Source organism: Salvelinus sp. IW2-2015, linkage group LG20, assembly GCF_002910315.2.
Source record: "Salvelinus sp. IW2-2015 linkage group LG20, ASM291031v2, whole genome shotgun sequence".
In the NCBI taxonomy this organism is placed as follows: domain Eukaryota; kingdom Metazoa; phylum Chordata; class Actinopteri; order Salmoniformes; family Salmonidae; genus Salvelinus; species Salvelinus sp. IW2-2015.
The window spans coordinates 13,680,293-13,705,197 of NC_036860.1; the positions used below are offsets into that span (position 1 = coordinate 13,680,293).

General features: G+C 41.1%; 1 long non-coding RNA gene and 2 pseudogenes across 1 annotated transcript; all 3 read right to left on the reverse strand.

The window, feature by feature from the left end:
• Positions 1–6,540: 6,540 nt before the first annotated feature.
• Positions 6,541–18,049, reverse strand: LOC139029401 (uncharacterized). Its single transcript, XR_011481702.1, has 2 exons — positions 17,790–18,049; positions 6,541–7,232 (listed from the first exon to the last, which is right to left on the reverse strand). It is a non-coding gene; the product is annotated as an uncharacterized lncRNA (long non-coding RNA).
• On the reverse strand, positions 7,474–9,509 carry LOC111981795 (ferritin, middle subunit-like; annotated as a pseudogene).
• A 221-nt stretch (positions 18,050–18,270) lies between the features above and the next one.
• LOC111981800 (ferritin, middle subunit-like) lies at positions 18,271–19,919 on the reverse strand (annotated as a pseudogene).
• Between the last annotated feature and the right edge of the window lie 4,986 nt (positions 19,920–24,905).

Consider the following 24,905-nt stretch of genomic DNA (forward strand, 5'->3'; position numbering starts at 1 on the left):
GTGGTGAGAGCACGTGGTGAGGAGACAGATTCTTCGCCACGCCACCTGTAGGAGCGACCTGTCAGGTAGGACACAATCCAACGTGGGCTGCGCGGAGATGCCCAACTCGGAGAGGGTGGAGAGGAGGATCTGATGGTTCACAGTATCGAAGGCAGCCGATAGGTCTAGAAGGATGAGAGAGAGGAGAGAGAGTTAGCTTAGCAGTGCGGAGCGCCTCCGTGATACAGAGAGAGCAGTCTCAGTTGAATGACTAGTCTTGAACCTGACTGATTTATCAAGAAGGTCATTCTGAGAGAGATAGCGGAGAGCTGGCCAAGGACGGCACGTTCTGAGTTTTGGAGAAAGAAAGAAGGGATACTGGTCTGTTTGTTGACATCGGAGGGATCCGAGTGTAGGTTTTTCAGAAGGGGTGCAACTCTCGCTCTCTGAGACGGAAGGATCGTAGCACGGTCAGATGAGTTGATGAGCGAGGGTGAGGTAGGAGAAGGTCTCCGGAAATGGTCTGGAGAAGAGAGGAGGGATAGGGCAAGCGGGCAGTGTTGGGCGGCGCGTCACAAGACGTAAAGAGAGTGAGACTTTTGACGATTTCATCGGAGAGAGAGGGGAGAAAAGGTCAGAGCACAGGGTAGGAAGTGTGAGCAGAACCACGGTGTCGTTGACTTAGCAAACGACGATCGATGTCGTCGACCTTCTTTTCAAAATGGTTGACAGCAGTCATCTGCAAGAGAGGGAGGGGACGAAGTCATTGCAGAGAGGGAGGGGGGAGGGAGGGGATTCAGGAGGGAGGAGAAGGTGGCAAAGAGCTTCCTAGGGTTAGAGGCAGATGCTTGGAATTTAGAGTGGTAGAAAGTGGCTTAGCAGCAGAGACAGCAGAGAAGAATGTAGAGAGGAGGAGTGAAAGGATGCCAGGTCCGCAGGAGGCGAGTTTTCTCCCATTTCCGCTCGGCTGCCCGGAAGCCCTGTTCTGTGAGCTCGCAATGATGTCGTAGCCACGGAGCGGGAGGGGAGGACCGAGCCGGCCTGGAGGAGAGGGACAGAGAGAGTCAAAGGATGCAGAAAGGGAGGAGAGGAGGGTTGAGAGGCAGAATCAGGAGATAGGTTGAGAAGGTTTGGCAGAGGGAAGAGATGATAGGATGGAAGAGGAGAGAGTAGCGGGGGAGAGAGAGCGAAGGTTGGGACGGCGCGATACCATCCGAGTAGGGGCAGTGTGGGAAGTGTTGGATGAGAGCGAGAGGGAAAAGGATACAAGGTAGTGGTTCGGAAGACTTGGAGGGGAGTTGCAATGAGGTTAGTGGAAGAACAGCATCTAGTAAAGATGAGGTCGAGCGTATTGCCCCTTGTGAGTAGGGGGGAAGGTGAGAGGGTGAGGTCAAAAGAGGGAGAGGATGGAGGAAAGAGGCAGAGAGGAATGAGTCAAAGGTAGACGTGGGAGGAAAGTCGCCAGAACGTGAGAGGTGAGCCGTCCTCAGGAAAGGAGCTTATCAGGCATCAGCTCATTGATGAACTCTCCGAGGGAACCTGGAGGGCGATAAATGATATAGGATGTTAACTTGAAAGGGCTGGTAACTGTGACAGCATGGAATTCAAAGGAGGCGATAGACAGAGGGTAAGGGAGAAAGAGAGAATGACACTTGGGAGAGATGAGGATCCCGGTGCCACCACCCGCTGACCAGAAGCTCTCGGGGTGCGGAACACGTGGGCGGACGAAGAGAGAGCAGTAGGGTAGCAGTGTTATCTGTGGTGATCCATGTTTCCGTCAGTGCCAAAGAAGTCGAGGGACTGGAGGGAGGCATAGGCTGAGGGAACTCAGGCTTGTTTCTAGAGCTCCAACTGAAGATCACTGACTTCATGATTCGACCTTGTTTTTTTTGTAGAGTTCCCAGTTGTCTTGAAAGCACCATAAATCCAGAGAATGCCAGACTTTGATGACAAAGGTTGATGACAAAATTGCCCATGAAGGACTGCCGCGCCACCTTCCTGTTCATGTGAGCACAGCACAAACAGGTGATCCTTTTCCCCTCATAACGTAGCCTACTGTTCTGACTTGGTGGTGCACATGTGCTTATAGCCTGTTTTAGAGAAATGTCATCATCAAATATTGTAAGAGCTTTCATTGTCTGCTTATATGCCCCTTTGTTTATCTATGGTTCTGACTTGGTGCACAGGGAGAATACTGTAAGATCGGCCAATGTTCTTAATTCTGTCACTGTACATTTCAAAAGTGCTGAACTAATAGTTATATTGACAATGTTCGTCCTACCTCGCACATTGTCTAATCAAAATTACGGATTGCCTCTTATCCGTCGTTGTCCCCTTATGCCATATTTGTACTTCTCAATTGTCAGTAGAAACCACATTTGTTTAAGCAAGTCAGCATATAGCTCTGTGTTTTTTTAAAGGCAGCAACAGACCAAAATGCTGTTATAGATCATGTCACGGCCATCGTTGAAGGAAGACCAAAGTGCAGCGTGGTGAGTGTACATTTTCCTTTTATTAGAATGTCGCCAACAAAACAAGAAACGAAAGACAACCGTGAAGCTTACAGTGCAGTAAGTGCCACTAACAAAAGTCAACTACCCACACTGAAAGGAGAGAAAAAGGGCTACCTAAGTATGATTCCCAATCAGAGACAAGATAGACTGCTGTCCCTGATTGAGAACCATACCCGGCCAAAACATAGAAATAAAGAAACATAGAAAAAAAAGTATAGAATGCCCACCCCAAATCACACCCTGACCAAACCAAATAGAGACATAAAAAGGCTCTCTAAGTCAGGGCGTGACAGTCACTGTATGTAATGGGATCTGTTTTATTTTATTCCAAATCTTAAGATAACAATGGGTAGGCATTTGCTTTTTGCCATTTTTTTTCAATAAAAGGTAGGCCTATGGCTACCCTTCATACCCCCTCAATTCCAGTACTGGCTTTAACTTCACAGCCTTCACTGACATGGAGGGAGGCTATTTAAAGAGTGCATGGTGAGTGGAGGAATTGAATGACAAATCTATGGATATAGCAGCATAGCCTAATTCTTCGGTCAAACAGGTAGAGCACTCTTATTTCTTAAGTAGGAAGAAATAGGCTCCAACACAAAGCCCTCTTGTTAGTAAAGTCTAATAAATGAAGACGGTTAAATGAATTGATTCCTTCTCCAATTTGCCTATTTTCAGCACCATCAGCTGTCCATTTCCAATTGATTGTGTCACGACTGCTGCTTCAAGTTTCAGCACCACAATGTAGTAACTAAAACCTGGCTTATTGTGATGTCAATAAGTTGGATAAATACATCATGGGCAAGAAACATATTGTTTTTCTTAAAACCAATTATAGTAGTAGCAAGCTATCAAAGTTGACCACCAGTCCTCATCTTCACGCTCTCCTTCTCAAACTTTACAGAACATAGGCTATAGGCTAGTCCACGTGCAAGAAATTGCATTTTTTGGATTAGGTCTAATCAAAAATAATTTTAGGAGGAATTCTTTGACTCTCCTCCTGAACTGCCACTGTAGGCCTACACAGCACAGCATTGGTTAACCTGCACAAAAAAATGGGTTTGATCAGCAAGGGCAGAGCAGGCCTCAGGGTTGGAATATCCATTGCAGTGTGTAATGCAGGCTAGTTTTATTTACACAATCCCAGCAGCTATCTTAGAAATATAACTTTGCTCTGTGCTTCTCTGAGCATGCACTTCGTAGCCTATAGGCTATGAATAATTTGATTGAGACCACGCTAAATAGCCTATAGGCACACTTCATATTTCACGCCCAGCAGAGAATCGGGTGGAATCAGGCATACATCGATATATAGCCTAATAAGCAACAATTTCTAAAACACTGAGAAATATTGAAATTTCTTCAATTACAAACTACATGACCCTCCCCTGGACTAGATTTWAAAAATACTAATCCCTCCCCTTGACTGAAATTGAAAAGGCATGACCCTCTGCTATTTTCCTCCAGGTACCCACCCTGTACATTTTTATCCATCTCTTAGCATTACAATTTTATCGTAAAAACTAAGAATGTTCTCAAGTTAAAGTTATAAACAGAAGTCATAGTAACACTGTAAATGATTAACCGTTACAGAACTCTTTCGTTTGAAGTTCTGAAGGGGAACACAGCGTTTTTAGTCTGTACTCTTTCCCCTTCCCCCTCTATTTCTCTCCCTCCTTCCCACTCCTTCTCCTGTCATAACCTCCTGTTGGTTCTACTACAGTATGGAATGACTCAGGCTCTGCCCTGGCTGTATTTCTGCCTTGTCATTGTGACTCAGCATTCTGCAGTCTCAAACAGAGACAGAAGAGGAAGCGAGATGTTCCACTCCCTCAATGGTTCTGTTTCAATGGAAGTCAAGGACTAAGCAGACAGCTATCGCATTGGTGTCTATGGAGAACATGTTTTATACACTCAGTGTATATATACAGTGCCGTAAAAAAGTATTTCCCCCTTTCTGGTTTTCTCTATTTTTGTTATCAGATCTTCAACCAAAACCTAATATTAGATAAAGGGAACATAGGTTTACGAATAACAAAAAAATGTATACTTATTTAATTAGCCAAGTTACGCAATACCAAATTCCCCTGTGTGAAAAAGTAATTGCCCCTTTACACTCTATAACGGGTATTGCCACCTTTAGCCTGCAATGACTACAACCAGATGCCCAATACCATATCGGTCCATATTATCAGGTAGGTGTGTAATTTAGCATTAAGCATGATATCCTGTATTACGGGGTCGCCCATCTAAGTTTACCCCAGTGTGCTAGTAATTAGCTAGATCAGTGGTTCTCAATCCTGGTCCTGGGGACCCAAAGGGGTGCACATTTTAGTTTTTTCCCAAGCACTACACAGCTGATTCAAATCATCAAAGCCTTTTGATGAGTTGATAATTTGAATCAGCTGTGTAGTGCTAGGGTAAAAACAAAAATGTGCACCCCTTTGGGTCCCCAGGACCAGGATTGAAAACCAGTGAGCTAGATCATAAACCCCAAACATTATCTTGTTCCCAGCAACATAGGCTATTGCTGACTTGACTGTCCCAAACTTTCCACTGGTACTCAGCCAAGGATGTATAAACACTGAATAATGTAGGCCTATCTGTTACAACAGAATTGTGTTACTCCCTACCATGCTATGTTGTTGTCTTAGGTCTCTCTTTATGTAGTGTTGTGTTGTCTCTCTTGTCGTGAAAGGCCTTTTGCCTTTTGGTAGGCGGTCATTGTGAATAAGAAATGTTTCTTTACAGACGTGCCTAGTTAAATAAAGATTACAAATAAATAAAGCACTTCTCTGCAGCTTTTGACATTATTGAGCATAATCTGCTGGAAAACGCGTAAGTGTTATGGCTTTACATCCCATGCTATATTGTGGATCTAGAGTTACCTGTCTACCAGAACACAGAGGGTGTTCTTTAATGGAATCCTCTCCAACTTAATCTAAGTAGAGTTAGCCATTCCCCAGAGCAGCTGTCTAGGCCCCTTACTTTTTCAATCTTTACTAATGACTTGCCACAGGTGCTGAGTGAAGCCTGTGTGTGTGTCTATGTATGCTGATGACTCAACACTATACACATCAGCTACCACAGCAGGTGAAATCACTACAACACTTAAGAGCTGCAGTCAGTTTCAGAATGGGTGGCAAGAAATAAGTTAGTCCTAAATACATGAATTTGAAAAACTAAAGGAATTGTATTTGGGACATAAAATTAATACACTAAACCCTCAACCTCAACAACATCTTGAAATGGATAATGTGTAAATGTAACAAGTTGAGAATAAACTTCTGTCATGGTAAAAACATATTGATACAACAGTAGCTAAGATGGGGATAGATCTGTCCATAATAAAGCACTGCTCGGCCTTAACAACACTATCAACAAGGTAGGTTCTAAAGGCCCTTGTTTTGTCGCCCCTGGACTACTGTCCAGTCGTGTGGTCATGTGCCACAAAAAAGGAGTTATGAAAATTACAATTGGCCCAGAACTGGGCAGCACAGCTCACTCACAAATGTACACAGAGAGCTAACATTAATATTATGAATGTCAATCTCTCATGGCTCAGAGTAGAGGAGTGATTAACTTCAACTTGTATTTGTGAGAAGTATTGACATGTTGAATGCACCGAGCTGTTAGTTTAAACTACTAGCACACAACTCAGACACCAGTGCATACCCCACAAGACATGCCACCAGGTCTCTTCACAGTCCCCAAGTCCAGAACAGACTATGGGAGGTGCACAGTCCTAAAGAGAGCCATGACATGGCTACTATTCCACATCAAGAAGCTCATGCAAGCAGTAAAATCATATTTAAAAACACAATAACATATTCACTATAGATACACACACATGGATTTTGTGTTGTAGATATGTGGTAGTAGAGTAGTGGCCTGAGTGCAAACCCTTAATGTGTTGTGAAATCTGTTTAGTATTGTAATGTTAGTTTTATTGTATAGAACTGCCTTTAATTTGTCAGACCCCATGAGTAGTAACTGCTGCCTTGACAGCAGCTAATAGGGATCCATAACAAATACAAATGTTGGTCAATTAAGGAATATGCAATTTAATCAGAAGCCATCTAGTGGCCTTTTTGGGTACATATTATTACAAATCTCTGGCCCTCTGTAAAATATATTTTCAAATAGAATGACAAAGCTGTGAAACTTTACCCTAAATATTAGCCAAGTCAGTGAGTACCATACAAATGTACTCAATTATTTTACCATGTCAATACTTCTTGGTTGTAAATGTTGGTGGCAGTTGTGAAAAGAAAAGTTGCATAATTATTGAAAATGCCAATGCTGATTAGACTGTTCTCATTAGGCCATTTTCCCCTTTAACCAGAAACTCATTTACTATATGGACACATTAACGTCAATATTTGTCAGTTAAAGTATTAAAGTTAAGCTTGCCTGTTAATTACCAAAATGAAAGTGTTCAGTAATTTACCAGTAGCTTTGCAACCATATGACAGCTCCAATAAGCCCCTTATGGTGAACAAGAGGCATGTAGAATCATTACTATTTTAGTAATCAGTTCATAGTTTACTGTAGGGGAACTATTGGGCATTACCAACTGAAATAAAACTGATTATAGATTAATTTCTCAGTAAGAGCCAAACTTCCATCACTAGAGAAATGGGCCATAACAGCTGGCTAACGGCTTTGACCTCTAGGCCGTCTAATACACTTGTGATGCAGAGTAAAGGTCTACATCAACTGTAGTAACCCATTTTACTCCTATGGACCTAGAGTTGACAGTTGGGCACTTAATTGACATGGCACTATAACAAGATACGGTAGAGGACACGCTCTGTGGTCAGAGGTAATGTCCTTTATAAACCTCATATTAAACTTTCCCTATTGTTATGACCCTCAGTCACTGATAGGTCTTCAATTGTCAGTATTTATCACCAGGAATTTGAGATTCTCAGTAAGACGGAGCAAAGAACCCAAATAAACTGATACAACATCCATGGTCAACAATTAGAAAATAAACTTTAGTGATATTGTTCATTGCTTTTACAAGAAGCCTTGGCTCCAAAATACAGTAGTGTTGTCAACAAAACACCTCAATATTACAGCTGTGTTGCACTGCACCAGTTTAACACTCTCCCCTCCCTATAAATGCAAAGCCAGTAGGATCTATCAGAGAAGGCAGGAGTCCTGGACTGAGGCTGGAGGCCGTAGCCTGGGGATGGAAGTGGTTTAGCTCTGGCCTCCCAGGGTGTGCTTGTCAAACAGGTACTCTGCCATCTTGTTTTTGACAGCATCCATCTTGGTGAGGTTGGTGATGTGGTCTCCCAGCTTCTTAATGGCCTCCACCTGCTCGTTCAGGTAATGGGTCTCCAGGAAGTCACACAGCTAAAGAGGGAAAACACAGGTCAACATGAGAATGACTACAGACTATTGTAGATACAGTAACACAAGAGCTGTGGTAATGGCAAAGTGCAGATTGTGTTCCCAGCTTTTCTTTAACTAGGCAAGTCAGTTAACACATTATTATTTACATTGACATCCTAACGTGGAACAGTGGGTTAACTGCTTCGTTCAGGGGCAGAACATATTTTTACCTTGTCACTAGGGGATTCAATCCAGCAACCTTTGTTACTGGCAACGCTCTAACCACTAGGCAACCCGCCACCCTTTATGCATTAGCTGCATTGTGTGTATAATGTGCATCTGTTACTCTTGTGTGCGTGTGAAGAAGCAGGTCACACAATCCTGTTCATTAGTTATGAGCTACAACAACCGGATCACTCCTGAGACAGTACCTGTCTATGTGATACATAGATGTGAGGTTCCTCATAACTTACATGGGGGTCAACCTTGTCAGAGGCAATCTTGTGCAGGTCCAGCAGGGTCCACCTGGTTCACATTCTTCTCCAGCTGCAGAGCACACTGCATGGCCTCCAGCCCATTGCCCCAGTCATCACGTTCTGGCTTCTACACAGGCCAGAGTGAACACAGAAGTGTTAGGAGCTACTAGCAGACATTAAGGTTTGGATAAAGTGAACAGAGTCACCCTCACTCAGTTCAGTGGTTAGAGGCAGTATGTTCAGGACAACTCCAGGTTCCTAGATCAACTTAACGCTGTACACACTCTCCTCCATGAGAAACATTTCTATTAGTCTACAATCTAAATGGGTTTTCGATGCTCAGGGGCTCACCTTGATGTCCTGGAGTAAAATGCGTCCACCTCTCTTGTTCGGAAAGCAGAGGAAGCTTGTCGGCGTGCTCGCGCTCCTCGTCGCTGTTCTCCTTGAAGAAATGCGCGAAGCCAGACAGAGCCACATCGTCACGGGAGAAATAGAAAGCCTGGMTGGATAAACAAGACAGTGTGGTTAGAAAAGAAAAAAAACATGCCAAACATGACAGCCTTCTGTTGTGGCAACTAAACTTGATGACAAAAGCATGAATCAGTCTCGTCCTAGTCCGTAGTCTACTTGGTAACCTGACAATTAACCTGTCAAGGAGTTGTTACGCGCTCTGTCCAAGGTAGAATGAATTTGAATGCTATATCTACATGAAAGCTCTTTATAACAAAGTAAAAATCAAATATGAACTTCAGGGAGTTACATTTCTTGGCTCTTTAAATTGTCTAGGCCCGTAGAAAAATCAGGTGAAAAATAGCATCTAGGCCCAGGAATAATAATACAGGTAGATCAACAAAACTGTCATCTTGGTAGACTCATTACCATTGAAGTGTAGGTGTGGGAGGCAAACATCTCCATGTTGATCATCCGGTTGATTGCAGCTTCGCAATCGTGGTGATAGTTCTGGCGGATCTGAGACTCCATTTTGGCAGATTTTCTTTTATATCAAAATGAAATGTACATAAATATAGTTCCTTCGACTATTTTGCTATTACAGTTAACGTAAGTGTTACGTTATCAATCCGGAATGTTCTATAATGCGGGACGAAGGCAGAGGAGTTCCGTTCAATCACTGTTGAAGCAAGAACTTCTTCATGGGTCTTCACAGACTTGTGAATTTGAAGGAGCCTTGTTCGCGCTATTTATTGTTCCGAACGGAACGCGTCAGTGAAAGCCACCCTCACAGAGCGTAGCCAATCACCTTTTGAATTACAACAGGAACTAGGCGGATCATTTGACGACGAGCCCACTCATACACGTGACCTAAAGCGAAGATTATTTATTATATTGACAAGAGAGCCGAGTGACAACTCCAACAATGGAAATACATGTGCTCAACGATTGAAGACAGGCAAGATTCTAACCAATGAGAGTGCAGGTACACCTGTAAACAACATGCACAACTAAACGTCGTTTTTCTCAAAGTTGCCGGAATGCCACGTGCAACCACATAATATATGTCTCGGCGTTTGTAAAAGCTTAAACATTACGAAACTTCTATTCGATCAAAATCCTGAAGTAATTTGACACTGTTATATACCTCCACACATAAACGGCCTTATCTCACGCGGACAGATTTTGGGCGGAGTAAAGGCTCTCGCCTTGACCTCTTCATCTCGGCCTGTCATTTTATTGGAAACAACTAAAGCAGTAGTATCAGCCAAAAGCAATTCTACAGTGCAGGTCTAACTACAGCGGTTATTGTTGAAAAATGTGTGTGTGTGTGTTATATCCTTAGAAAAAAATTGGAAGAATTTGAATTCTAATATTAGGCTAATTGAGAAATAGTCTACGTCTACATTTGATTTGGGATATAAAAGGAATTGAAGTTTGAGACGCAGTTCTGTAAACTTCTGTTTCATTCTCTAAGAGCACATGTTTCAATAGCATATGTAGCTTAATTATTGACCTTTTCCAGAATGCAGTCAAAAGAAAAACTGTAGGGTTATCACACTTTTTTATATCAGCTCAATGTTCAATATGAGGTATGGTAATACAGTAGTGGACAGAGAAAGAAAGGCTGGCTTTTGTAGAAATGGTATTTGATGATACACCTTTCGGTTTCAAATGACAAATGGTATATCAAAGTTGATTACATTAGCCTAGAAATAACTACACAAAACCAGTAGCTACATACATCTAACCATACATAGGTTATTAAGCTAAAACTGTGAAGTGGAAAACTTTTTACAGCTAATGAAAATCAAAGACTACAGTAATAAAGTAGTCTTCCTAACAACTTCCGTTCACATGACCTGATCTTCCACAACTGTTGACAGGGTGCTTTCAGGGTGCTGGGWTATTGCTCAATACATCCATGTAGTTGCAACATCATTGGTATTCATAAGAACTAGAGCTGTGTTCGAATACTCATACTAACCGCACTAACCATACTATTTGTGATGTAAGTGGAGTATGTAGTATGGTTATTGGTCATAGTATGGATATAGTTAGTATGCCAAAAGTTCCCGGAGGTCATACTAAATTAGCCAAAATACGAAGTATACAAGCAGTGGACATTATTTCCGTGCTTTCAGGGCCCATAATACCAATCTTCAGAAAACGGGCGTGGCCACACAACGTTTTCAGATTTTAAGAAAATGGCGGAAAATATGCAGCCGAAGTCAGACGAGAGCGGATACAATTTCATTGCTTTAACTAATTATGACAAATGTTAAGAAAATGTTCAGCGATGTAATGAATTTTCAAATAAGTTACGTTACAATCCTTTAGCTACGCTATCCTTACGAACCGCATAGCATCAACATCAGCATAAGCATAACATCAACAGACAAGAGCAACTCAAAGACAGAACTACATATAAAAAATAATGGCACACGTAGCCTACATATCAATGCATACACACAAACTATCTAGGTCAAATAGGGAAGAGGCGTTGTGCCGTGAGGTGTTGCTTCATCTGTTTTATGGGTTGAGGTCGGGGGATTGTGGAGGCCAGGTCATCTGATGCAGCACTCCATTACTCTCCTTCTTGGTCAATAGCCCTTACACATCCTGGAGGTGTGTTGGGTCATTGTCCTGTTGAAAAACAAATGATAGTCCCATTAAGTGCAAACCAGAGGGGATGGCGTATCGCTGCAGAATGCTGTGGTAGCCATGCTGGTTAAGGGTGCCTTGAATTTTAAATAAATCACAGACAGTGTCACCAGCAAAGTACACCCACACTTGATGCTTCACGGTGGGAACCACATGTGAGGAGGTCATCCGTTCACCTACTCTGCGTCTCACAAAGACATGGCGGTTGGAGCCAAAAATCTCACATTTTTGGGACAGATTTCCAATGGCCTGTTGTCCATTGCTCATGTTTCTTTGTTTCTTGGCCCAAGCAAGTCTCTTCTTCTTATTGGTGCCCTTTAGTAGTGGTTTCTTAGCAGTAATTCAACCATGAAGGCCTGATTCATGCAATCTCCTCTGAACAGTTGATGTTGTGATGTGTCTGTTACTTGAACTCTGAGAAGCATATATTTGGGCTGCAATCTGAGGTGCAGTTAATTGCTGATTTCTGAGGATGGTAACTCTAATGAACTTATCCTCTGCAGCAGAGGTAACTCTGGGTCTTCCTTTCCTGTGGCGGTCCTCGTGAGAGCCAGTTTCATCATAGTCCTTGATGGTTTTTGCGACTGCGCTTGAAGAAACGTTCAAAGTTCTTGACATTTTCCGGATTGACTGACCTTCATGTCTTAAAGTAATGATGGACTGTCGTTTCTCTTTGCTTATTTGGGCTCACAGGGTGATGGTTCCAATCATTTTTCCACCATTCATTTTTCCCATAGAGGATTTTACAAACACTTTAAAAAAGTGCTGTGTTTAATGTAGGCTTATCTTGGCGTGAGGTTTTGATAACCATGTAAATCTCTCTCGGACGAGGTTACTTTTATCAATAGACTCACTGAATAAATGTGTTTGGCACAGGATCAAGATGAAACGATCTCTTGCTGCTAGCCAAAGCCAAGGGATTCTGAAGTTCATGAAAAGGTAGGTCAGACAGTTTGTTAGTCCAGTAATGTTTGTTGCCATATTATTGTATTTCCAATTCTGGTGGTTATTTACACATGTTTCTGTTGCAAATTTCACTGTCTTTAAAATAAAAAACCTAAAAAACACATCTAACCAACCATAACACATGGATGGTTAATGCAGAAAGAATGAATTGATGGATTCTAGCTAACACAACCAGAACTTTCACATATACAGAGACAGGCAGCTATCATGGCATCAGTCTTTATCGACTAGCTAGTGCATAGTGACACCTACTGACATGAACTGGTAAAGCAAGTTTGGTTAGAATAGAGTAGAATGAAATGAACGACATTCAATAAAATCTACGTCATGAAAAGGGGGATATTATTTTCAATGAAAATGTTGAAAGTAGTTGATTTAATGAATGTATATATGGATTTAACAGGCAATCAGTTCCTATAGTGAGCCCCACTGAACAAACCTCTGGTGGACCAGATGGAGACCAGGACAACAATAGGTTAGTGCTTGTATGACTTGAGCATTCAAAAAAAGTAATTACAAGGTCTACTGTCTTAATTGTAACTCTGTCTTACATAAATCTTCTAGAATGAATAATTGTATAAGAGCACTGTAATCAGATGAACAAATAATAATTGATAGTTTAATCTCCTGGCCGCAATGAATTATACAGCAAGATTAATATGCGATCCTTCGGTGATGTGCTCCGACCAACAAATGTCTGTCATATGGGTGTAGGCAAAATAGATAATTCTGCAGGGAGCATAGAGAAGAAAAATATATAGAAAAATATATTGAATGCAATGAATTGATTATTGAATGTTATGATGGACACAGCTTTGTTGAACCAAAACATAAACAGCCTCTGCTCAACAAATTCGAGAATCAATCGTTTGGGGTGCTTATCACCTTCACGGCAGTAAAGCAATGTATTCTGACAAGAGTTGTTCACAATCTAGTCCGGTTTCGCCCAAACAAGACCTAGTTTCAAATGTACAAAGAAATAATGGTATTTGTATGCCTAGCAATCAACAAATGTACATGGCTTAAAGCATGCTTTTACAGTCTCAGTCAAAAATGACAGCTTAGGGTCGCAAAGGTAGGGATTCCTATGTTGAAGATGTAAAGAATATTTGCTGTTCTGTGGTGTGTAATGAGGAGCAACCAGATGCTGCATTTTACGCATTTATGAAATTACTTATTCCAGTTATTAATAAGCATGCAGCCATTAAGAAAATGACTGCCAAAAAAACGGTTAAATCCCCATGGATTGATGAGGAATTGGAAAATGGTATGGTTGAGAAGGATGAGGCAAAAGGAATGGCAAATAAGTCTGGCTGCACAGCTGACTGGCAAATGTACTATACAGTAAATTGAGAAATCATGTGACTAAAGTGAACAAAAAGAAGGAGAAACTGTACTATGAAACAAAGATAAATGATATGAAGAATGATAGTAAAAAAGCTTCGGCGCACCTTAAATGAAATGTTGGGCAAAAAGGCAAACTCGGCTCCATCATTCATTGAATCAGATGGCTCATTCACCACAAAACCCACTGATATTGCCAACTACATTAATGATTTTTTCATTGGTAAGATTAGCAAACTTGGGTATGACATGCCAACAACAAATTCTGAATTTACACATCCATGCATAACTGACCGAATTATAAAAGACAAGCATTGTTATTTTGGATTCTGTAAAGTGAGTGTGGAAGAGTTGAAAAAATGGTTTATCATCAATGACAAGCCACCTGGGTCTGACAACATGGATGGAAAATGACTGAGTCTGACAGCGGACGGACGATATTGCAACTCTTATTTGCCGTCTCTTCAACCTAAGCCTACAGGAAAGTGTGCACCCTCAGCCCTGAAGAGAAGCAAAAGTCATTCCATTAACCAAGAATAGCAAAGCACCCTTTACTGGCTCAAACAACCGACCAATCAGGCCAACCGTTAGTAAACTTTTTGAAGAAAATTGTGATTGACCAGATACAATGCTATTTCACAGTAAATAAATTAACAACAGATTTTCAGCACGGTTACAGGGAAGGGCATTCAACATGTACGCACTTACACAAATTACTGATGATTGGCTGAGAGAAAATGATAATTAAAAGATTGTGGGAGATGTTTTGATAGTGCTCCCGAGTGGTGCAACGGTCTGAGGCACTGCATCTCAGTGCAAGAGGTGTCACTACAGTCCCTGGTTCAAATTCAGACTGTATTACATCCAACTGTGATTGGGAGTCCCATAGGGTGGTGCGCAATTGGCACAGTGTAGTCTGGGGTAGGTGTCATTGTAAATAAGAATTTGTTCTTAACTGACTTGGCTAGTTAAATAAAGAGAAGATTTTGACAGGCATTCCCCAGAGCAGCTGTCTAGGACCCTTACTTTTTCAATCTTTACTAATGACTTGCCACTGGTGCTGAGTGAAGCCTGTGTGTCTATGTATGCTGATGACTCAACACTATACACATCAGCTACCACAGCAGGTGAAATCACTGCAACACTTAAGAGCTGCAGTCAGTTTCGAATGGGTGGCAGAAACAAGTTAGTCCTAAATACATGAATTTCAAAACTAAAGACATTGTATTTGGGACATAAAATTAACACTACACCCTAAACCTCAACATCTTGTAATGGATAATGTGGAAATGTAAAGTTGAGACTAAACTTCTGTCATGGTAAAAACATATTGATACAACAGTAGCTAAGATTGGGATAGGTCTGTCCATAATAAAGCACTGCTCTGCCTTCTTAACAACGCTATCAACAAGCTAGGTACTACAGGCCCTTGTTTGTTTTGCACCTGGATACTGTCCAGTCATGTGGTCAGATGCAACCAAAAAGGACTTAGGAAAATTACAATTGGCCCAGAACTGGACAGCATGGTCATCCTTAAATGTACATAGAGAGCTAACATTAACATTATGAACGTCAACTCTCATGGCTCAGAGTAGAGGAGATTGACTTCATCACTACTTTGTATTTGTGAGAAGTATTGACATGTTGAATGCACTGAGCTGTCAGTTTAAACTACTAGCACACAACTCAGACACCAGTGCACACCCCAAAGACATGCCACCAGGTCTCTTCACAGTCCCACATCCAGAACAGACTATGGGAGGTGCACAGTACTACATAGAGCCATGACATGGCTACTATTCACATCAAGTAACTCATGCAAGCAGTGAAATAAGAGATAAAAAATACAACTTATGGGACAGCGGGACTGTGAAGAGACACATATGCACTAGACACACACACATGGATTTTGTGTTGTAGATATGTGGTAGTAGAGTAGTGGCCTGAGTGCAAACCCTTAATGTGTTGTGAAATCTGTTTAGTAATGTAATGTTAGTTTTATTGTATAGAACTGCCTTTAGTTTGTCGAACCCCATGAAGAGTAACTGTTGCCTTGACAGCAGCTAATAGGGATCCATAACAAATACAAATGTTGGTCAATTAAGGAATATGGAAATTAATCAGATGCCATCTAGTGGGTTTTTTTGGTTGTCAGATTATCACAAATCTCTGGCCTGTGTGGCTTATGTAAAATATATTGTCAAATAGAATGACAAAGCTGTGAAACTTTACCCTAATATAAACCAACAACGTGAGTACATACAAATGTACTCAATTATTTTACTATGTCAATACTTCTTGGTTGTAAATTTTGGTGGAGTTGTGAAAAGAAAAGAGTTGCATAGTTATTGAAAATGCCATTTCCATTTTTTTATTTCACCTTTATTTAACCAGGTAGGCTAGTTGAGAAAAGTTCTCATTTGCAACTGCGACCTGGCCAAGATAAAGCAAAGCAGTGTGACACAGACAACACAGAGTTACACATGGAGTAAACAATAAACAAGCCAATAACACAATAAACAAGTCAATGACACAGTAGAAAAAAGAAAGTTTATCTACAGTGTGTGCAAAAGGCATGAGGAGTAGGCAATAAATAGGCCATAGGAGGGAATAATTACAATTTAGCAGATTAACACTGGAGGGATAAATGAGCAGATGATGTGCAAGTAGAGATACTGGTGTGCAAAGAGCAGAAAAGTAAATAAAATAAAACAGTATGGGATGAGGTAGGTAGATTGGGTGGGCTATTTACAGATGGACTATATACAGCTGCAGCGATCGGTTAGCTGCTCAGTTGTTTAAAGTTGGTGAGGGAAATAAGTCCCCAACTTCTGCGATTTTTGCAATTTGTTCCAGTCACTGGCAGCAGAGAACTGGAAGGAAAGGCAGCCAAATGAGGTGTGGCTTTGGGGATGATCAGTGAGATATACCTGCTGGAACGTGTGCAACTGGTGGGTGTTATCGTGACCAGTGAACTGAGATAAGGCGGAGCTTTACCTAGCATAATTATAGATGACCTGGAGCCAGTGGTTTGGTGACGAATATGTAGCGAGGGCCAGCCGACTAGAGCATACAGGTCGCAGTGGTGTGTGTATAAGGTGATTTGGTAACAAAAAGGATGGCACTGTGATAGACTGCATCCAGTTTGCTGAGTAGTGTTGGAGGCTATTTTGAAGATACATCGCCCAAGTCGAGGATCGGTAAGTTAGTTTTACTAGGTAAGTTTGGCGGCGTGAGTGGAGGCTTTGTTGCGAAATAGATAGCGATTCTAGATTTGATTGGAGATGTTTATATGAGTCTGGAAGGAGAGTTTAGTCTAGCCAGACATCTAGGTATTTATAGTTGTCCACATATTCTAGGTCGGAACCGCCAGGGTGTGTGCTAGTCGTGCGGGTAGCGAACGGTTGAAAGCATGCATTTGGTTTTACTAGCGTTTAAGAGCAGTTAGAGGCCACGGAAGGAGTGTTGTATGGCATTGAAGCTTGTTTGGAGGTTAGTTAGCACAGTGTCCAAGGAAGGGCAGAAGTATACAGAATGGTGTCGTCTGCGTAGAGGTGGATCAGGGAATTGCCCACAGCAAGAGCAACATTGCTGATTACAGTTCTCATTAGGCCTTTTCCCTTACACCAAATGGTCTATCCACTAGAAACTCATTTACTATTTGGACACATTAAAAACATCAATTTTTCAGTTAAGTATTAGTTAAGCTTGCCATTTAATTACCAAAATTAGTGTTCAGTAATTTCAGTAAATTACCAGTAGCTTTGCAACCATATGACAGCTCCAATGAACCCTTGGTGAACGAGAGGCTTGTAGAATTACCATTTTAGTATTCAGTTCATAGTTTACTGTAGGGCATTACCAACATGAAATAAACACAATGATTATAGATTAATTTCTCAGTAAGAGCCGAACTTACATCACTAGAAAATATGCCATAACAGCTGGCTAACGGCTTTGATTGACCTCTAGGCGTCTAATAAACTTGTGATGCAGAGTAAAGGTCTACGTCAACTGTAGTCACCCATTTTACTCCTATGGACCTAGAGTTGACAGTTGGGCCCTTAATTGACATGGCACTATAATAAGATACGGTAGAGGACACGCTCTGTGGTCAGAGGTAATGTCCTTTATAAACCTCCCCTATTATGACCCTAGGTCACTAGTAGGTCTACAATTGTCAGTATTTATCACTAGGAAATTGCGATGCTCAGTAAGACGGCGCAAAGAACCCAAATAGACTGATACAACATCCATTTATCAGGTCAACAATTAGAAAAGAACTTTAGTGATTTTTTAAATTTTTTTACAAGATGCCTTCACTCCAATACAGTAGTGTTGTCAACAAAAACACCTCAATGTTACGCTGTGCACTGCACCAGTTTAACACTCTCCCCTCCTATAAATACAAAGCATTAGGATCTATCAGAGAAGGCAGGAGTCCTGGACTGAGGCGGCAGCCTGGGGATGGAAGTGGTTTAGCTCTGGCCTCCCAGGGTGTGCTTGTCAAACGGTACTCTGCCATCTTGTTTTTGACAGCATCCATCTTGGTTAGGTTGGTGATGTGATCTCCCAGCTTCTTAATGGCTCCACCTGCTCGTTCAGGTAATGGGTCTCCAGGAAGTCAACAGCTAAAGAGGGAAAACAAGGTCAGACAAGAGAATGACTAGACTATTGTAGATACAGTAACACAAGAGCCTGGTGGTAACGGCATAAGTGCAGATAATGTGTTTCCAGGTTTTTTAACTAGGAAAGTCAGTTAAGAACAAATTCTTATTTACAATGACATCCTAACGTGGAACAGTGGGTTAACTGCCTTGCTCAGGGGCAGAATATTTTGACCTTGTCAGCTAGGGGATTCAATCCAGCAACCTTCGTTACTGGCCCAACGCTCTAACCACTAGGCAACCTGCCGCCCTTTATGCAAACTTGTATTAGCTGCATTGTGTTTATAGTGTGCATCTGTGGACTATTGTGTGCGTGTGAAGAGCAGGTCACACAATCCTGTGTCATTAGTTTCAGAGCTACAACCTGATCATCTCCTGAGACAGTACCTGTCTTCTATGTGATGTGCAGTTCTCCATAACTTACATGGGGTCAACCTTGTCAGAGGCAATCTTGTGCAGGTCCAGCAGGGCCTGGTTCACATTCTTCTCAGCTGCAGAGCACACTGCATGGCTCCAGCCCATTGCCCCACTCATCACGTTCTGGCTTCTACACAGGACAGAGTGAAAACAGAAGTGTTAAGGACTACTAACAGACTTTAGGTTTGGATAAAGTGAACAGAGTTACACCCCTCACACTCAATTCAGAGGTTAGAGGTATGTTCAGGACTCCAGGTTCTATAGATCAACTTAACGCTGTTAACACTCTCCTCCAAGAAGTAAAGACATTTATATCAGTCTAAAATCTAAATGGTTGTTCGATGCTCAGGGGCTCACCTTGATGTCCTGGAGTAAAATGCGTCACTCTCTTGTTCTGGAAGGAGAGTAGCTTGTCGGCGTGCTCGCGCTCCTCGTCGCTGTTCTCCTTGAAGAAATGCGCGAAGCCAGACAGAGCCACGTCGTCACGGAAGAAATAGAAAGCCTGGGCGGATAAACAAGACAGTGTGGTTAAAAGAAAGATATTACATCCTGAATGTGACTCGGCATTCTGATCTTGTTGTTGCAACTAAGCTTGATGAAAGGCATGAATCAGTCCAGTCTGTAGTCCACTTGGTAACATGCCAATTAACCTGTTAAGGAGTTGTTACGCGCTCTGGCCAAGGTAGAATAGATTCCCAACTTCATTTGAATGTTATATCTACCTGAAGGCTGTTAACAGCCAAGCCAACTAAAATTCAAATGTATACTTAACGGAGGTAAGTTTATCGGCTATTAATTGTCTAGGACTACAGAAGTCAGGTGAAAAAAAAATATAAAAAAATAAATAAACTGGCATTTAGGCCCAGCCATAATAATAAACAGGTAGATCAACAAAGCGGTAGTCTTGGTAGACTCCTTACCATTGAAGTGTAGGTGTAGGAGGCAAACATCTCCATGTTGATCATCCGGTTGATGGCAGTTTCGCAATCATGATGATAGTTCTGGCGGATCTGAGACTCCATCTTGGCAGATTTTCTTTTATATCTAAATGAAAGGTACAAAAATAGAGTTTCTAAGACTATTTTGGTATTATAGTTAGTTCAAGTAAGTGTTATGTTATCAATCCGGAATGTCTTATAATGCGGGACGAAGGCAGAGGAGTTCCGTTCAATCACTGTTGAAGCAAAAACTTCTTCATGCGTCTTCCCAGACTTGTGAATTGGAAGGAGCCTTGTTCGCGCTATTTATTGTTCCCGAACGGAACGCGTCAGTGAAATCCACCCTTATAGAGCGTAGCCAATCACCTTTAGAATTTCAACAGGAACTAGGCGGATCATTTGATGACGAGCCCACTCCGGAGGAGTGAATGTAACATTGTGTGTTCTCATGAATTCTTGATAATCATATAGTTATCATTATTTAATAATTGTTTAATCCAAATAATGTTGTTGTCAAACCAGTCTTGGAAAAATAAAGACTTGTTTTTGTGTTTTAAGTCTTTCTTAATCCAGATTGTATACTTATGTTCCTATGTCAGAAGATGTTGGAGTGTTAGAAGATTTTATCTTTAAAGAGAAGACTATTAATGTTAATCTGAGAGACTCTGATATTATGTTTTATGATATGGACCCTGATTTAACATTCATTGTTCATTTGTTTATCTTTCATGGAAGATTCTTTATGCATAAAATGAAGTGGGCAGAGAACAAACCCCTCTTCACATTATTTAAGATAGAATTTAATTATTATTCTGAAATTATCAGTAAATGTAAAAACAAAAAAGCAATATGCACCATAGGGAGACTCATATCTCCCTCACTAACTTTAAACATCAGCTGTCAGAGCAGGTCACAGYTCATTGCACCTGTACATAGCCCTACCTCCCTAATCATACCTCATTTGCACACACTGTATATAGATTTTTTTTCTATTGTGTTATTGGTTGTACGTTTGTATATTCCATGTGTAACTCTTTGTTATTGTTTTTGTCGCACTTGTTCTCAACTGGCCTACCTTGTTAAATAAAGGTGAAGTAAAAAATTTAATAAAAAGTGTTTATCAAATTGAAAAGGAATCTTGATATGTAATACCCCTCCCTGTCTGTTAGGTTTATGTATTCGTCTTTGTATATTTTTTGTATTCTTGTGTTCATAATAATATATATATATATATATATATATATATATAAAATAAATAATAAATGATGATCCCAATCATTCACATGACCTAAAGCAAAGATATTTATTAACTTGACAAGAAAGCCGAGTGACCCATCTAACAATGGAAATACATGTGCTCAACTATTGAAGACAGGCAAGATCAGGTGGGACCATTCTAGCCAATGAGAGGGCAGGCACGGGTGTGAACAACACGCAGCACTAAACGTTGTTTTTTTCAAAGTTGCCGGAATGCCACGTGCATCCACATATATTAGTACATTTGTTAAAGCGTAAACATTACGAAACTTCTATTCGATCAAAATCCGCAAGTAATTTGACACTGTTATATACATCCACACAAAACGGGTTTATCTCAAGCGGACAGATTGTGGGTGGAGTAAATGCTCTCGCCTGGACCTCATCTTAATCTGTTTAAAAAATGTTACTTTGTTTATTACGAGAGCGGATACATTTCATTGTTTTAACTAATTATGACAAAAGTTAAGAAAATGTTGAGCGATGTAATGACTTTTCAAATAAGTTACTTTACACGTTATGTCTGATGTTGGCTGACAATTTTTTAGCTGTGCTGTCCTTACGAATTGCATAGCATATCATTACAGCAGTATGTACCGGTATGTTAGCTAGCTACCTAACGTTCAGGATTAGCTAAGTGGTATAGTCATTGTCCGTTCTCAATGGACACTGGAAGTAGCTAGCAAGCTAGCCAAAGTTAGCCAGTTAGCTTGGGTGCTTGACTGCCGTTGTGAGGTCAAAATGCTCGGATCAACCTTACTCCTCGGCCAGTGTGGGCTCCGAGAGCGAAACGCTTTAAATTTACAAACGGACAATCTGACAACGCTCTGAATTTACGAACGCCCAGAGCCTACTCTGGCACTACAGATTGAATTTACAAACACATCCGAAATCGTATGATGTCTAGCTAGTAATTAGTTATGCTAGCAAGAGGTTGCATAGCATCAGCTTCCGGTAGACAGTCGAAGCGCCAGTAAGCTCAACTAAAAGTTTACCGTTCTTTTACAGTATACTCAAATGTAACCTTTATTTAACTAGGCAAGTCAGTTAAGAACAAATTCTTATTTTCAATGACGGCCTACTCCAGCCAAACCCGGACGACGCTGCGCCCAATCATAGCCCAATTACAGCAGTACTATAGTGACGCCGCTTGCACTGAGATGCAGTGCCTTAGACCGCTGCGCCACTCGGGAGCCATATGAACTAATTGTATATAGTATGCAGTATGTACTCATTAAGTATGTAGTATACAGTCTGTTAGTTTGGGTATTCTGGGACAGTATGCATCAAGCCTCTCAGACTAAGAGTGCCGATTTAGGATCAGCTTAGCCTTTTAGATCATATTGAATAACATTACATGGATGGGGAAGCTCCTCCCCCCAGCCTCCACTAATTTATACAGCCCCTGGTCTTTCCTGGCCTAGTATGTAAGGTAGTGCCTCTACTCCAATTGTTTGAGAACAGGACCCCCTTTTTCCTAAAATGTAAACCAAAACTAGCTACTATCTAGGTTCATTGTTTGTTGAAAAATTATGAAGCTGCTTCAAATGGGGGTAAGGGTCTTCAACATACATAATCCTTGAAGTATGTGCCCTGCTTTCTGTTACTTTGATCAACTGTTCTAGGATGAACCTCACTTTATAGCGAAATGCTTTCATTATGAGTGCAAACAAAGTTTTGGAGACAATGAGACGAAGCCTCTTCAGACTGTTGGAATTGGCAGTAGACTTATGCTTAAACCATATGGATCGAAGTCATGTCTTTCCAGGGTATTTTCAGGTCGTTTTTTGCATAAAGCATAACGGACCAAAGTGCTGTTATAGATCACTGTATTTAATGGGATCTGTTTTATTTTATTCCAAATCTTAAGATAACAATGGGTATGCATTTGCTTTTTGACATTTTTTTCAGTAAAATGTAGGTCTATGGCATACCCTCTCATTCCCCCTCAATTCCAGTACTGGTTTTTAACTTAACAGCCCTTCACTGACTTGGAGGGAGGCTATTTAAAGAGTGCATGGTGGGTGGAGGAATTGAACCACAAATCTATGGATATAGCAGCCGATAGCCTAATTCTCTCTGTCAAACAGGTAAAGCTACCTCTTATTTCTTAAATAGAAAGAAATAGGCTCCAACACAAAGCCCTCTTGTTGTTAGTATAGTCTAATTTAAATGAAGACCGTTTAAATGAATTATTCCTTCTCCAATTTGCCTATTTTCAGCACCATCAGCTGTCCATTTCCACTTGATTGTGCTGCGACTGCTGCTTCAAGTTTCAGCACCACAATGTAAGTAACTTAAATCTGGCTTATTGTGATGTCAATAACTTGGATAAATACATCATGGGCAAGAAACATATTGTTTTTCTTCAAATCAATTATAGTAGTAGCAAGCTATCAAAGTTGACCTCCGGTCTTCATCTTCACGCTCTCCTTCTCAAACTTTACAGAACATAAGCTATAGGCTAGTCCACGTGCAAGATATTGCATTTTTTGGACTAGGCCTAATCAATAATAATTTTCGGAGGAATTCTTTGACTCTCCTCCTGAACTGCCACTGTAGGCCTACACAGCACAGCATTGGTTAGCCTGCACAAAAAAAAACGGTTTTGATCAGCAAGGGCAGAGCAGGCCTCAGGCTTGGAATATCCATTGCAGTGTGTAATGCAGTCTAGTTTTATTTACGCAATCCCAGCAGCTATCTTGGAAATATAACTTTGCTCTGTGCTTCTCTGAGCATGCACTTCGTAGCCTATAGCCTATAGGCTATGAATCATTTGATTGAGACCACGCTAAATACCCTATAGACACACTTCATATTTCACGCCCAGCAGAGAATCAGGTGGAATCGGGCATCGAGATATATCCTAATAAGCAACTAATTCTTAAACACTGTGAAATGTAAAAATTTCATACATTTCAAATTACATGACCCTCCCCTGCACTAGATTTAAAAAATAGTAAACCCTCCCCTTGACTGAAATTGAAAAGGCATGACCCTCTGCTATTTTCCTCCAGGTACCCACCCTGTACATTTTTATCCATCTCTTAGCATTACAAATTAATCGTACTAACTAAGAATGTTCTTAAGTTAAAGTTATAAACATAAGTGATAGTAATACTGTAAATGATTAACCGTTGCAGAACTCTTTCTTCTGAAGTTCTGAAGGGTGACAGCGTTTTTAGTCTGTACTCTTTCCCCTTCCCCCTCTATTCCCATTTCTCTCCCTCCTTCCCACTCTTTCTCCTGTCATAACCTCCTGTTGGTTCTACTACAGTATGGACTGACTCAGGCTCTGCACTGGCTGTATTTCTGCCTTGTCAATGTGACTCAGCATTCTGGAGACCCAAACAGAGACGGAAGAGGAAGCAAGATGTTCACTCCCTCAATGGTTCTGTTTCAATGGACGTCAAGGACTAAGCAGACCCCCCCCCCCCTTAAGCAGACAATGGTGAATGGCCTGAGTGAACAACCTTCATTTACCCACTCTCTTTTCCACTATCACCGTGACTATGGTGGAAGGAAACTAGGTATCATGACTGTGGAAACAGACTTAAGCGGTGATGAGTGGGCGAAAACGTTCTGAGACCAGGAAAAAAAGGGAAGAAGGAGAGAACAGCAGTAACATACTATGTAACTTACTAAGGCATTTTAAACAAATAGCTGTAATATGGTTGTTTCTGATGAATGTTGGAGGTAAAATACACCAACAACTTTCCTGACCATTTGGCCAATATACCCCAATCACAACTCAAGTGACAATATTTTTCAATATTACTTTAAACTGTTGGTCTAACTAACAGTTTAGAAAATCACCACCAAACCCCTTGGTTTTTCACACTCAATAGTTTCCCGTGTGTATCAAGAATGATCCACCTCCCATAGGGACAT